The sequence below is a fragment of the Artibeus jamaicensis genome, unplaced genomic scaffold (assembly GCF_021234435.1).
Source record: "Artibeus jamaicensis isolate MK-2021 breed Jamaican fruit bat unplaced genomic scaffold, CSHL_Jam_final scaffold_584, whole genome shotgun sequence".
In the NCBI taxonomy this organism is placed as follows: Eukaryota; Metazoa; Chordata; class Mammalia; order Chiroptera; family Phyllostomidae; genus Artibeus; species Artibeus jamaicensis.
This window is the reverse complement of record NW_026522048.1, coordinates 3,424,564-3,439,525: the sequence shown is the minus strand read 5'-3', so window position 1 is coordinate 3,439,525 and position 14,962 is coordinate 3,424,564. Positions and strand designations below refer to the sequence as shown.

The window sequence follows — 14,962 nt, the reverse complement described above, 5'->3', positions numbered from 1 at the left end:
ATTCATATGAATGCAACATTTATTCATCAACACACATTTCATTTTTCAAAACTTTCCAAGATTTTAGGTTCTTGGCACCATGTCATTGTAAAAAAAGCATTGAGTGGTATTCACAATGCTTATACCCAAGTCCTGGGTATTCTACTAATTAGATCAAGATATTTAGTATTTTTGAACCTCAACTTATGCGCTTATTTAAAAAGTAATAAATAGTTCAAAACTTGACTATCTCATAGTGATACAGGGTGCAGCCAAGGGCAGGGGGGCCCCCAAAAAAAGATTTGGAATGGTGTCCAGAATTCAAAGTGTATAGGAATATTGGAGAGACATATAAGATGTCCTCACCACCCCCCAAGGGGGAAGGGATAAATAGAACCAGGGTCATTGAAAGCTGTTTTGCATAGCAATAGTTTTGCAGCTAACCTCTGGAATGATTATTTAACATATCTATAACCTTTAATTGGTTTCATAGATATGTTAAATAGCAGTGGCCAAGTTTGGAGCCTGAGGAAGAAGGGAGTAGCTGGGACTCAGGATGTAACTAAGGGCTGCGCCCCTGAGTGAGAGGTGCCTGTGTGAGAGCTTGGAGAAGACTAGCTCCAGGACATGAGGCCATAACTGCCCAGGTGAAAGGGAAAACCAGGCAGCTTTTCCAGAATGGAGATCCCTGCAGCCAGGTGAAGAAGAAAGCCACATGCTTTTGGTGGAGTGAGAACCCCTGCAGCTTTGGTAGAAGAGGCCCACGTGGCTTTGGGGTGCTCCCTTTGGCCACGTGGCCTGGAAAACAAGAGAGACTTTGATTGGAACTGGGTACAAAGAACTCTTGCCAGTGGACCATGAGAGGGTACCACAGTACTTTGGATTAACTAGAGAGAGATCCTGCCTGCAAGGTGACACAGCTGACGGTGCCAGCGGCCTGCAACACAGACTGTTATACCCAGCTAGGAAAATTACAGCTAGGGCATTACCCAACCCTAAATCTGCAGTTCCTGGAACAGGGTGATGAACAAACATCCGGGAACAATTGGGTTTAAAATTCTAGCCAAATAAGGTAACTAACCCGGCCTGCCAGAAAGTGCCCACCAGCAGCAGCAGCATCCACCAATCAGGGAAACTCGCCGTTTTTAAATAAGCCAACAGCTAACTGCCACCTCTGCTTCTGTATGCCTTTGCTTGCTTGCTAGAAAATATAAATACCCAGTAGTCTGTAAGCCAGGCGCGACTTCCATTTTGTAGCTCTGAGTAGCTACGTGACTCCGGTCACAGTTGGGGAAGTTCGCCCCTGCGCAGGAAAAATCTTTGGCCATTAAAATTTTTATCAATTCGGTTCCGGACTCTGAGAGTGTGTATTTACCCGCCGATCATCTACAACAAGATGTGTGCTCTTTTCCTGATTCACAGTACCCGGAGTTGGGACAGTGGGAGAAGGGAGCGCTGTGTGGGTGTAGGTGTATACCCTAAAGGATTTTGATATTTTAGTAGTGGCATTAAGCCTAAATAGCATTAAATAAACATTTTGTTTCCTTTTCACAAATCTCTGGCATTGAGAGATGTCTTTCCAATTGGTGGCGGACAGAAGAGCCCAGTAGATATCAGTATTTTGTCCTTGGGAGGGGCCCGTGTTGTGTAGCAGTTTTTGGCACCCCTAGGTGGGCCAAATATTGTATCGCCCCTCCCTCGGACCTCTTGTTCGGTAACAATAGAATGTTGTGAAGACAAAATGCATTGGTGATTTGGATGGTAACTTAAAACTGTTAAATTAGACAAATGGCAACACAAAGAACAGTGATGTAAACTTTAGAGATACACTGGCCTGTGTTGAAATCTTGGCTCTTGCATGTGATCAAGCACTAGCTTTTTAGAGTCTCCAAATTAGTTTGCCACCTATAAAATAAAGCTACCCTCTCAGGGGATCTTTATAAATAAGGTAAAACATGTTCAAGTACTTAGAACAGCGCTGAAATTATATTCTAAGCACTTATTAGTTTTTTTAAATTTTTACTACTTTTATTGGGCTTACATTGGTTAATAAAAATTGTATAGGTTTTGTTGCTGATAATTAATTAAATGATTAAACTAACTTGCTTATTGAGTTTTCCAAAACTTTAGTTTTTAAGGGGAGTGAGATTTCTTATTGTTCAATCTAGTTAGTTATGTGGTTGACGCATACCCTATGAGCCCTGAAACCAAAAGAACCTATGCACCCCAGTGTTCACAGAAGCACAATTTACAATAGCCAAGTGCTGGAAGCGACCTAAGTACCCATCAGCAAATGAGTGGATGAAAAACCATGGTACATTTACACAATGGAATTCTACGCAGCAGAGAGAAAGAAGGAGCTTATACCCTTTGTGACAACTGGATGGAGCTGGAGAGAATTATGCTAAGTGAAATAATCCAGGTGGTGAGGAGCAAATTCCATATGATCTCACCTTTAACTGAAACATAATCAACAACAGAAAAAAGCAAACAAAATATAACCAGAGCCATTGAAATTAAGAACACTCTAACAATAGCCAGAGGGGAGGGGAGAAGGGACAATGGAGGGAAGGGTTTTCAGAAACTACTGTAGAGGACACATGGACAAAACCAAGGGAGAGGGTGGAAGCAAGAGAGGGAGGTGGGTTTGGAGCGGGTGAAGGGGAGGTGTGGGGAGAAAACATAGACAACTGTAATTGAACAACAATAAAATAATTTAAGAATGTGAAAAAAAAGAAAGAAACATCAATGTGAGAGAGAAACAGCAAATTAGCCATCTTTTCATACACACCTGACTGGTGATCAAACCCATGGCCTGGGCATGTGGCCTGGCTGGGGATCAAACCCACAACCCTTCTGTCCATGGGAAGACTCTCCAACCAACTGAGCCACACCAGCCAGGTCCCCACTCCTATTTTAATTTAAACAGAATTTTGTTTCCATGTTCTTTTTCCAACACAGTAGTATTTATTTACAGAGGTTTTCTGGTACATCAAAATGCTTTAGGTTCACATTACCATTTTTCTGTCACAAACACAGAATCACCCATTTCTCCACAAAACTCCTGGTTTATTTTAATGTTAAATGTTATTTAGCAATGTAGATCTAGGCACCAAATATTCTCATTGTCAATTACTTGTTATTGATTCTGGCCCAGTTCCATGGATGAAGCTAGAAAATAAACATATATTTATAGTCCACAGGGTTTTCTTTACCTGGGGATTTCACCTATATTTTTTCCATACAAGAACCTAATTCTTATTACATCAATATATTTATTCATTTGTTTTAACGTTCAGGACACATAGAATAATTCCAGAACTATTAAACCAATATCATTATTATCAACAAAACTATTAAGTAAAATATAGAATTTGGGGGGGGGCATTTTTATCACAAGTCTGTAACTCACTAAGGCTGTTCAGAGAAATTTGTTCAAGTTTCTTGAATAACTCCTATTCCAGTCAAATCAATTTTCCCTGGACATGTTTAGTGTTCAATTTTCCTTGAGCTTTTCACAAATTATTTTGAGATAATTCTCTTTTATTTTCATTTCCGAAATGATATTTTCCTCTTTATTCCATTTCTTGAGTTTAGTTGCCTCAAAATGTTTGGTAGTTTTTCTGATATTTTAAGTCTTTTTATTTCTGTAGAATTTTAAACTTTTATTGCCTGATTTCTTCTTTTCTTTCACCAGCAAAACTCCAAGGGATACTTCCTACTCCAAGTCTCCCAACTCTACCCCAAAAGAAGTGTTTTTCTGAAATGCCACCACTGGTTTGATGCACTTCCTTATCTTTTCCTTCTTTAATCTTCCAGTAGCCAGAGCTCTGACCAACAAGTTCTCTGACTTGTTCTCAGTATGTCTTCATTACAGTTGTTGACTCTTATTGTGTGTTATTTTATCAACATTCATCACTGTTAGGTTCCTATCACTTTTCCTGTTTCCTGTTGAGTCTCTACTGGACTCTGCACAGCCGTGAATCCTGAAAATGAATGTGCTTAACTTGTGTGTTCATTTCACTACCTACACATAGTTTGGGATTTTCAGCAGTCTTGGTGTTCTAACTATGCCATATGTATCAATTATAGCTAATTTTATTTGTTCTTCTCATTAATTTGCATGTGTGGCTTTTGGGAAAATGGTTAGAAGTTTTTATTTAGAGAGCCGCCATTACCAATAGGTAGCTAGAATTTATAATCATCAATTCTCATTCCTGGCAACTACTTGATAGGACAGATGTAATATTGAGAAAAATAACCTGTTCAGAAGTCTAAAGATCTAGCTCTTCTTTAAAAATATATTTTTAACCATAACATTTCTGATGGTTCCCATCTGGTATGCAATGACCCAAAGCTCATCTGTTACTGATTTTCTTGGCTCTTACTGATTTCTTTAGCCCTTTAATTTTAGGTGTTCCTTTAACATTTATTTCCTGAATATACCTTTCCTCCATGATCTTAATGTTGTTTGAATAATTTTATTTGTTATTGAAACTCTGCCACTCAGTTCATCCCTCATTACTTGAGAAAGATTATGTACTCTTATAATATTATCACTCCTCTGTATTGCTTAAAAGCTTAAAAATAAATTGATATTATATAAGGACTTTCAAAGTCAAAGTGCTTTGAAAAGAGAAAAGAATAATATTTATCATTAACCTTACTCTATCTTAGAAAAAATACACTGAGGTGTCAACTGGTTAGCTCAAGGTGATACAGCAAGTTTACATTAATTTCTAGTCCTGGTTATTAACTCTTTGCCTTATATATCTTAGATATGGACATATCCTTTATCTCAATTATTTTTAAACTTCAGCTGAAATAGGGTTCTTCAGACTCTAAGACCACCAACTTGCAAATACTTTTACTAAATATTTATGTCTAAAAAAAGTGAGTATATTTTCTTTTTTTTTTTTTTTGCATAATTCTTTTATTTTCTTGGCTTCAAGGTGCCTTTCATGCCAGAAAGGTAGAGGTGATATAGCAAGTTCAGAATCAAAATTCCATGATCCCTGGTACTTGAAAGTACAGTGCAGAGTAAGTCAGGAGAGCCAATAAAAAGGAGACTGTGTGCCCTCCTGAAGACCATTGTTTTAACATAGCAAATTTATATGTAAAGAGGAAGCCACAATCTCCTTTTTGAATTTCTCGTGGGGAATCATCTCATGAAAATATTATGTCAGGTTGCCTTCTAATCATTCACAAACTGTGTAAACACAAGCTGTCTTCACAGGGAGAAATTAAACCACAAACACTTGTGCCAGGTGGGACTGACACATCAGTTTTCTAAAATAATACGTGATGTTCCTTTTTAAAGCTTTCACATTGACCTGGTTGTACACAGCTGCAGCTATCTTGCCAAGTACAAAAAAACAGTATCTTATTGATTAGAAATGTACACAGTGGGTCCAAGACAAAAAGGGCTTGGTGCATACCACATGCCTGTAATTTATGTCTTGCAATATCCCAGATCTTCCCTGCATAAAATTGACTGAAGGCATGCACTGTGTTCTCCATACCCAGGTCCATTTTAAATGAATTAAACAGATTCAAATAAGTAACGTAACACTTGCTTCCACTGCTGCTGGTGGAATCCATGATGTCATTGTAGGAGAGTTGGCCTTTTTTATAGAGGAGTACTGGACAAGCTCCTCCTTCACTAGAAGTCTTGACCAATGTGTATGTGCTACATCACCAAGAAAGTTGTCTTGAGTTTGTTTCTTCTGACATAGAACTCTGAAAAAACCATAGTCTTTGTTTTCTAAGCTGGTACATGAAAAACATTCTCCTTTTAATGGAAGCAAGGGGAGCCCAACTCATATTCTTTTCAGTGGACTTTTGATATTTGCACAAAATTATGTTATCAAATTTATTATTCAGCTTGACCACATAGAAAATTGTGTTTCTTAAAATTTCTCACCACCGACCCTTCACAGCTTTTCTCATCTTCCTCGGTTTGTCTCTTCTTAAATCATTTTGAAATAACCAAATTTAGAACAGTCTATTTTCTCTTCAATTTTTTAAAAAGGTCAAGAGTCTGTTTTCCCTTCAGTGTTTTAAAAAATGTTAAACAGTTCTATTACTAAAAACATTCTGTTTAACTTAATTGAAATTCTGGGCTCTATAGAACAGTCAACTTCCTCTTTAAATTTTAAAAAAACATTAAAGTCCATAGCCCCTTTAATTTTTTAAAAATGTTAAAAATAGTATTATTAAATACATATGGCATCTTTTTAACATAATTAAAATTTTTTGCTCTTCAGAACAGTCCCTTTCCCATCAACTTTTAAAACAATATTAACAGTCCATTTCCCTTCAATTATTCAAAATAAGCAGAACCTAATCATGAAAACAAACAAGCAAGCAAAATATAACCAGAGACATTGAAGCTCAGAACAAACCTACAGTAACAGGGGCTGGGGGCAGGGCAGGAGGGGATTAACCTGATGGGTTACAGGGAAGGGTTTTGAGGAACATCCATATAGGAACATCTATATGGACAAAACCAAAGGGAAAAGTGAGTATATTTTCAACCTTCCCCATTAGTACCCATCATCAATCTATCTACCACATTCTTATTTATACTCATTTTATTCTTGCATCCATCTGTGCCTATATTAATATCTTCATTTTTTCCAACAATTTAAACAACAATTTTCTTCTCAGTTTTTTTCTATCTCACTGTTTTTATTTTTAACTTCCAAGTATAGTCAGGTATTTTTAATATGCTGAAAAACTCCTGAAACATTTATAACTGAGGGAATTCCTACTCATTCTTGACTTTTTCTGTTACTCACTCCCCACCCCCATGGTGTCCTCTTTTTAATCTCATCATACATTCTTTCAGGCTTTCCATATTCCAATGCTCTCTTCAACAAATACAGTAGGAAGATCAGAATATTAATAAGGATCCACAGAAAGTTTCTAGAGCAATAAATTTCTATTCTCTAATGTCTTCTATGCCATGAGAATGTATTCAAGAGCAAGAAAGAAAAACTATGATTTTAACTCCACAGGTCTCACTGAATCTTAACATCAGACCAATTTGTGAGACAGATGAGCATCCCGAGGCTGGCAAATTGGAGAAGACAGCACAAGCACAAATCTACCTGGCACTCTGACATGTAAAAACTGAGAAATTATTATTTGGGAACATGTAATAGCATAGTAGTCACTGTGATTATATTATCCCATTTAAAGATGGGCTGTGCTTAAATATTCTAGCAGGAAAATCAAAGAAGCATGAGGATTTTTCCAGTGGGTATTGGTATGTGGGAGCAATTTATTTCTACTTGACTCACACTGAGTAATTGTAGTCCTGCATAAGAAAAGTTAACATTCTTCTAGCCTCTAACAGGGAGTTAACGTACTTGATAGAACACCACTTTTCTCCGAGATAATGCACAGTTGGCATAGTTGCCAAACTATAAAAATAATAGTCATTGCAGACTCCCTGCTTCTATGTTCACCAATTGCACTAAGACTTAGAAATACATTAGTCCGGTTCAGTTTCAATTATTCTGACTTCTCATTAGAGAAAGGATTGATAACTACAGATTTGCTAATAGCATAAAAAGCTTTCTGTGATCTAGATTTAATTTAGGCCAATTCCCAGCACAGTGTGAGCTACTACCGTATAGTCCATGAAATGAGACAACCTAATTTTCTCACTTTACCCAGTTAGCTCCACAGAGGCTGTGCCACAAGCCATTGCCAGTCACCACTCTCTTAATGAGTAGGTCTTAATTTGTCAGTTCAAAAAAATCAAAGTTTGCCTGTTTACAGAGTTACATGTTCAAATTAGAAGTGGGAACATTTGATACAAAGTAAATTCTAATATTTTAAATAATAATGAAATAAGCATAACTCAAGCTTCATTTTGTTTACATCAAATTCTCCCATAAGCATAATCATTTAAATTACGTGAATATACTCTACTGCTTCTCATCTAAAATGGTCTTTTCCAAAGGATATTCCAAGAAACACTTTTTCCATATATGTTAACAGATGTTATGCAAAGCACAATGGAAATGTTATATTAAAATAAAAACTATGCTTTTCTTTTATAAAAATTCTCATAATCTTTTATATGATATTGCATATTATTCATCTTTAGGAATACTGTGGAGTAAGTAGTGTTTCTCAGCTTGATTTGTCAATGGTCCTCTTTTTATCATTGGTTATCTCAAGGACTACAAATTATGAGCTGGGAAATTCTGATCCAATTAAAACAACTTCACCTTAAAATATATGAGAATGTGCCAGGCCTCTCTCTCATTCCTGCAACAGACATTCAACCTCTAGGTTCAAGAATGACTAAGCAACATCTAAGCCAAACTTAGACATTTATTCAAATGTGTATGATTAAGTATTATCTTTTACATACAAACCATACTGGGCCTTAAAATTAATGCAAAATTAATATAAAAATTGTTAATACATGATTCATATATGAAAAGAAAAATACAAAAGGAGAGAGGTTGAGGCAATCTTTAGAGAGAGTAATATATTTGTTGATGTTCCAGGTAAGATTCATTTTTTGATAAGCACACTATAATCCATCATTACCTAAGAGACAGCAAGATGATGAGACATTGGGAACTTGGGTCTGTTTCCCTGGGAATAGAGTGGTAGCAAATAAAGAAAAAAGGAAAATTGCAGAGCATGGACCATTGTGTCAATATGCTGAAATCATCATAACAGGCTCTATGAAGTCAGGAGTATCTCAAACCTGGTTGCACAGTTATAGCAAGGAGCAGCAACCAACACAAGGAAATCTAAAACAATCTGTTAATTTCACAGTTTTACCTATGAGCAGTATTAAGAAACAGAAAGAGAATTTTTTTTTTCTTTTTTAATTCTTTCAAAAGCTAGAGGCACCCACTCTTACTCACTCTCCATCCCATCTCATCTCTCTGGATATACACAATTTCTTATCAGAGGTCCAGAAATCTAGAAAGAGATATACAGAATGTGATAATGATAGAATATGGCTTATAATACTCAGTTGGCTATAGTGGCAAGAGTTACAGAAAATACCTAAGAATTGAAAAATAGGCAAAAACTATAATAATAATTACCACCTTAGAGATATCATATAAAATCTGCTACATGGCATGAACTTTTTAAAAAACATATTATTTAAATAAAATGTATAGTAAATAATTTAACTCTTAATACAGCTCTATGAAGTAAGTACCTCCATTACTCCTGTTAAATATAAATAAATGAATCCCAGACAAGTCACATATGTTGTTCAAATCCAAATATAGTATATGCACAAAGAGAATTCAAACCCAACTGTCCAATTCCATAGTCTTTGCTCTCAACAACTAAAATTGTTCTAAAATCTTTTCTGAAATTTGTTTAAATTTTTAAGTTTTAATTTCCAGAAGTTGATATATCTAATTAAAGTACTTCTTTAGTGTTAGAACTTATTCTATATTTACAGGGCATGTAAGATATAAAATGTCATATAGAATAAGAAACCCATTGAGAGGAGAAGTTTTATACAGTGGGTACAGTTCAGAACTGTTCAAGTATACTTTCATTGTAAAAAGTGCTACAATAACAAACCACATTTTGAAAGAGTTCTTAGGAGAGAGACAGTAAGACAAACTTATACCAAACATAGTACACAACAAATGACATTTTATGGCTCAGTTGCACAATGTAAAATTTGAAGGTCCCAGAAGTGCCATCCTGAACTTGGAACCTATAGCCATCAGAGGTAGTTTCTGGCACAACCTTTTGATCTTCCTCTTCCCCTAAAGAGAACTACTTCTCAATCAAGTTTAATGAAACTTTGTATACAGATTCATTTTCATAGTTTTGTAGAGCTTCTATTTTGTCCAGACCTCCACATTATTCAACCATAATACTAAGTTTCTCAGTTTCACCTCATTTCTCAGCAGTTTGGAAGACAATTATAAATGGCATCCAGAACAACTAGAGTGATTTTAGTAAGAGGTTCATCAATGGTTCTATTATCCGACAACGAACAAGTTATACAATCTTTTTAACTGTTCCGCCACGTGTCTAGTTGGTCACAGCCCATACAGCTTCCTTTTGTGTTTTAAAATCTGCCTTAGGGAGAACAACAAAGAGGAATGGGACTAATCCATGATTCACTACTTGCTGTATCTGATCCTGGGGGCCAGCTGTGATGTTGGACATTGCCCATGTAATTTCCTTCTGGATATTAGTCTTAGAGTTCATTAGTAGGCTGGGAAATATGGCAAGTGCTCCCGCACCTATAACAGCCTGAGTCTGTTCATCTGTCCCGGTGACAATATGTCCTATGGCTCTTCATGCGGGAGTCACAGTTGGCAATTGAGTAGCTCCCAGGAGCTTCACAAATTAGGGCACAGTTCCTGTTTTCTTTTTTTTTTTCAAGATTTTATTAATTTATTTTTAGAGATAGGAGAAAGCAGGGAGAAAGGGAGAGAAACTTCAACGTGTGGTTGCCTGTCATGTGGCCCCCACTGGGGAACTGGCCTGCAACCGAGGCATGTGCCCTGACTGGGAATCAAACTGGTGACTCTCTGGTTCGTATCCCCCACTCAGTCCACTGAGCCACACCAGCCAGGGCACAGTTCCTGTTTTCAATCCACCCATTTGGACCAACAGAAAGGTAGAAAATGGGCCAGCAGCTACCTGCTTATAATACTTCTGGGTCATCATGATGCAGGAGACAAACTAAAGTAGGAAGAATCTGCTTAACAGCGTCTAATGGGCATGCAGGATTCTTGTTGTAACAAAGGTTTGAAAATGTCCAGGTAAGATCACATAAGTAACCACATGCTAAAGATGACATATCAGGAACTGCAACAAAAGCCAACAGTGGATCAACTGCACCATACTTGATAACCAAGTCTCAGAAAACTGAGCCATCACCTGTGATGTTTCCTACAGTCCCTACAGCTAGTTCACTGATATGAGCATGGGAAGATGCCAACAGAGAAATGAATGCCAGGATGGCACCTCCATCTACTACACCCTTGGTCTGTTCCAATGTCCCAGAAGCAATGTTAGTGAGGGCCCAGGCAGGTTCAAACTGAATGGGATTACAGTCTGTACCGTCCAAGAAGAACACAAATTTTGGAATCCAATCAGCCTGGATTATGTTGTCTTTGGGTGGCTCTTTTTGCCTAGAAAACAGTTTCCTTGTAGCCTGAGTATCTTGGAGCTGGCTTTCCAAGTTGTTGCTATTTATGCCTTAGACAGTGTCCTCAACAGACTAATTTATAGTGCCCTGGTTGTTGCACTTTTACTGTAGTGGAGAAGTAGCACCATCAGGAAACGAGCTTACATTTCTCCTTTTCAGCATCTGTTAATCCTTCTTAGCTTTTCTCAGCTCCACATTAACTTCTATTCGCCAACATCTCATTTCTGTACTGTCTTTCCTCTCGTTCTTAAATCTGTTAAGGCAGGCAGCTGGTGATCTAGCATTGCCATTTGTGGATGTGGTTATGAGACAGAGGGAAATAGCTACACAGCTGGCTCAGGCTCTTCACAAGAGATGGTGCAAGGGCAGACAGGCTACGGTTCGGTAGCTTTGCAAATGTCCAACACTGATCAGCTCAAACACCATGTGGTCAAGTAATTAATTTTTAAACTCCCAAATGAATGATTAATCATGCACCTTTTGCCTACAGTCAGTTCACTACTTGCCAGTTTTCAAAAGCCTATTCCAAATGGAAAGGCAATGCCCAGGTGCTGTATGGCCATATGCTGGGATCTTACTTGGAGTAGAGAAGCATTTTTCTTCTGTCAAAATGAAGCTAAAGTAAAAAGACAGGAAGGGAAAAGCTTGATTTGGGTTTCATTTATCTCAGGAGCTCTCTGACAATCTGCTGAGCTGCTGTTTTATGCAGTGAGACTTTGCAGACCATGTCAAGACAGCTTGCAGACAACTCATTTTTTATTTAGGAAATGCGTGCTTAATGGCTTCAGTGTCTGAAGTTTCTTTTGAATCAAATTTTGTAGTGTGCTTGCTTTGGTTTCATTTCATTTGAAAGATGGCAGAAGAGGCATTGTGAATGAAAACTTTCCTTATTTATGTACTTTTCTCTGCACACAGAAGAGACAGAACATGAATTAATTATGACTCCATGTGAAACCAATGCCTTGGTGACAGAAATCTTGATGTGTCTTAATATATTTTATTATGATATTATATATATAATGATTGTATTTCCACTAATTCTTAATTTATACAATGAACAAGAATAATTTATACTGGTGTGATTTAATGTGTTCTGTTTCAGGTGGGGGTATAAGTTTATCTTATGCCAGTGTTTGTTTCTTCATGTGCACTCTGAAGATACGGAGTTTACAGAGCCAGCATGTTTCAAATACAAAGATTAGTTTTTCTTTCACTTATTTTCAACACGAATTTGCAGTATTTATTAAAAGAATAACAATCACAGGATATTCATATTAATTATATATCCAGAGTCTGCTAAATACATATGGATGTCCGCGCTCATGCCAAATTCTATATGAATTTTATTTAAGCATCAATGCCTGTGAAATATTAGTAAATCCATCCCTTGAATCTTTTTCAAGACCCTCAAATGAGCTTTCGAAGTCAGTGAATTCTGAATTATAAATCATTTTTTCAGAAATATAATAGATAAGAAACAGTTTCAAATACATTTGGTATTACTAATCATGGCTTTTCATGATCATTCAATTATGTGGATGGAATCTTACTTGGCAGAGGATATTTTCTTATGGTAGCTGATGTGATTCTCTCATAGCAGGTTCCCAAGTTTTGAATGCCTGACATGAAAGCTTTGATTTCTTTTCAAAGACAGGAAGAATCTTTTGCTATGTGCTATGCAGTTGTAAGTAAAAATGCAAAGATTTTAGAAAGTGGGTAATTGAGTTCTACTATCACAGGCATACCTCATTTTATTGCACCATTAAGAACATTCTTACTCTACAGGGCAAGGAATCAATTTAAAGGTTGTACCAGTTGCTGCGTATGTCTTTTGACCAATGCCAAACACCTCAGCATGTAAAAACATACTGCTTTGACCTATTATGGTTACCTAATCTCTTCTCATCATTTGTGGCAAATAAATGCCACTACTTTGTCCCTGATTTACTGAGGCAACATCATCTTCATTTAATTCAGATAGTCCAGTTTAAGGCAGCATTTCCCCCTGTCATAAATGCATACAGAAAACACCATTGAGCTCCTGAAAAATGTCAGTGCTCTCTTTGTTTGTATATTTCTCAAAGTTTAGGAGAATGGACATCTATATGACCTACCCAAAGGATATACTTAAGAAGTTGGCAAGTAGATCTTATATAAATCCATGTAGTGCTCTGATGTCTCTGAACTTTTTGAGAACTTTCTCCACATTATTCCATGGAAATGCTGGTATTTTAAGTTTATTTCCATATAGTCCAATTTTAGGTCCAGATATCAGAGAATCACAAAACAAACTCTTAAAGCCATTCCTACATACTCAAGCGAACACAGTGAATCCAGCATCTCTGCTTAGAGTATCCATGTCGACTTATACCAAATTAAATAGCACATTCCTTCCATTCTCACATTCCCTTGGGATCCGTTCTCACACATATTCTTCAGGCATTTGTTGATGTAAATGGGCAAAATCTTGCAAGTCTTTAGGTGTTTATGACATTGTCTCATTGTTGAAACTTTGTGTCTGACCTCTGGAGCCTGCCAGATCTTAAGTCTGGCCATAGATCAAGCAATGAGAGGTGATAAGGGTAAGTCCTTAAAAAGATCAACAATCTCCTACAATGCAACTATAACAGGGAAGACTCTTACAGTTTTTAAAGGCGAGAGAGATTAAACTCCACAGATCAGATAGGAAGTCATACTTTTGCTACAGAAAAAAACTCAACTTATTTTATGGGTTCAAGGTAACCTATTTCACTGGAATCTGCCATCAATCCCCAACTCAATTTTCAGTGTCCCAATCCTTTCTCACTGCTGCTCTAAATATTTTTAAAAGATACCTTATGAGATTGTACATTGAATTTTTATTGTAATTCAGACACATGCAGAATTAGATTTTGGATTTCCTTTTCAAAAATCCACACCACAGATTCAAGAGATAAGCAATTATTTTAGAGAAACTATAGAAACTGGTTCTATATCCTTGACCTGGAAATTTAAAGCTCTGAGGGCACGAATTTTTTTTCATGAGTTTTTCAGCATACTAAGAAGAAATAATTAACCCAATTATACTCTTTATTTACACTAAAATGTTCTTTTGTAGCAAGTACTTGGCCATACAAAAAGACAAAACTTCTATAGTCACTATGGTATAGGTGTTCACAGGTGGGAATTTAACTGTTTTTTTTTACCAGTGATCCTTTACCATCTGATGGAGAGTTCATCAATGCCTTTAAACTGATAGTACCAGAGAAGCAATTCCAGACTCTCAGTCCTAAACTTTTGTAACCTTAAAACCATTTCTGATACCAATAACTTTATCTATTATGGCTTAATCGGGTCCACAGCTCCACAGTGAACATTGTGGAATTATACTTCACATAACTGTAGAAGAGGCTAGGGAAGTAAAATTCTGAAAAACGAGTTGAAGAGTCAAAGAATATTCATGAGTGAGTCCTGATACAATTGAATGAGCTAAAGCTTGAAGAGAGATATGGAGGAAGCCTGAAACATCTGGCTCTTGGAAATGTTCTAGTAAGAGGAGCTAGTAAAGCTTTTCAAAAGACCTTGACTTTCTGTGATTACCACTTTTGTGAGTTCATAATCAAGTTGTGGTGGGCTGAACTGTTGTAGGTGAGGAAGGTGGATAGTTGGAGGGATTCTAGACATGGTGTGGGCAAGAGCAAGGACAAAATAAATCCTGTCCCCAACTGAGCCAGTATTCATTATCTAACCCACAATGATCTTCAGAGCATAGCTTCAGCTTCACTTTGTCTAATATCATGCAATTTCACTTTTAGCCAAGGCTGATCTGGTAGA

The 14,962-nt window shown here is 36.9% G+C and overlaps 1 pseudogene; it reads right to left on the bottom strand.

Annotated features, from left to right (window-relative positions):
- Positions 1–9,576: 9,576 nt before the first annotated feature.
- On the bottom strand, positions 9,577–14,443 carry LOC119050668 (importin subunit alpha-1-like; annotated as a pseudogene).
- Positions 14,444–14,962: the final 519 nt, after the last annotated feature.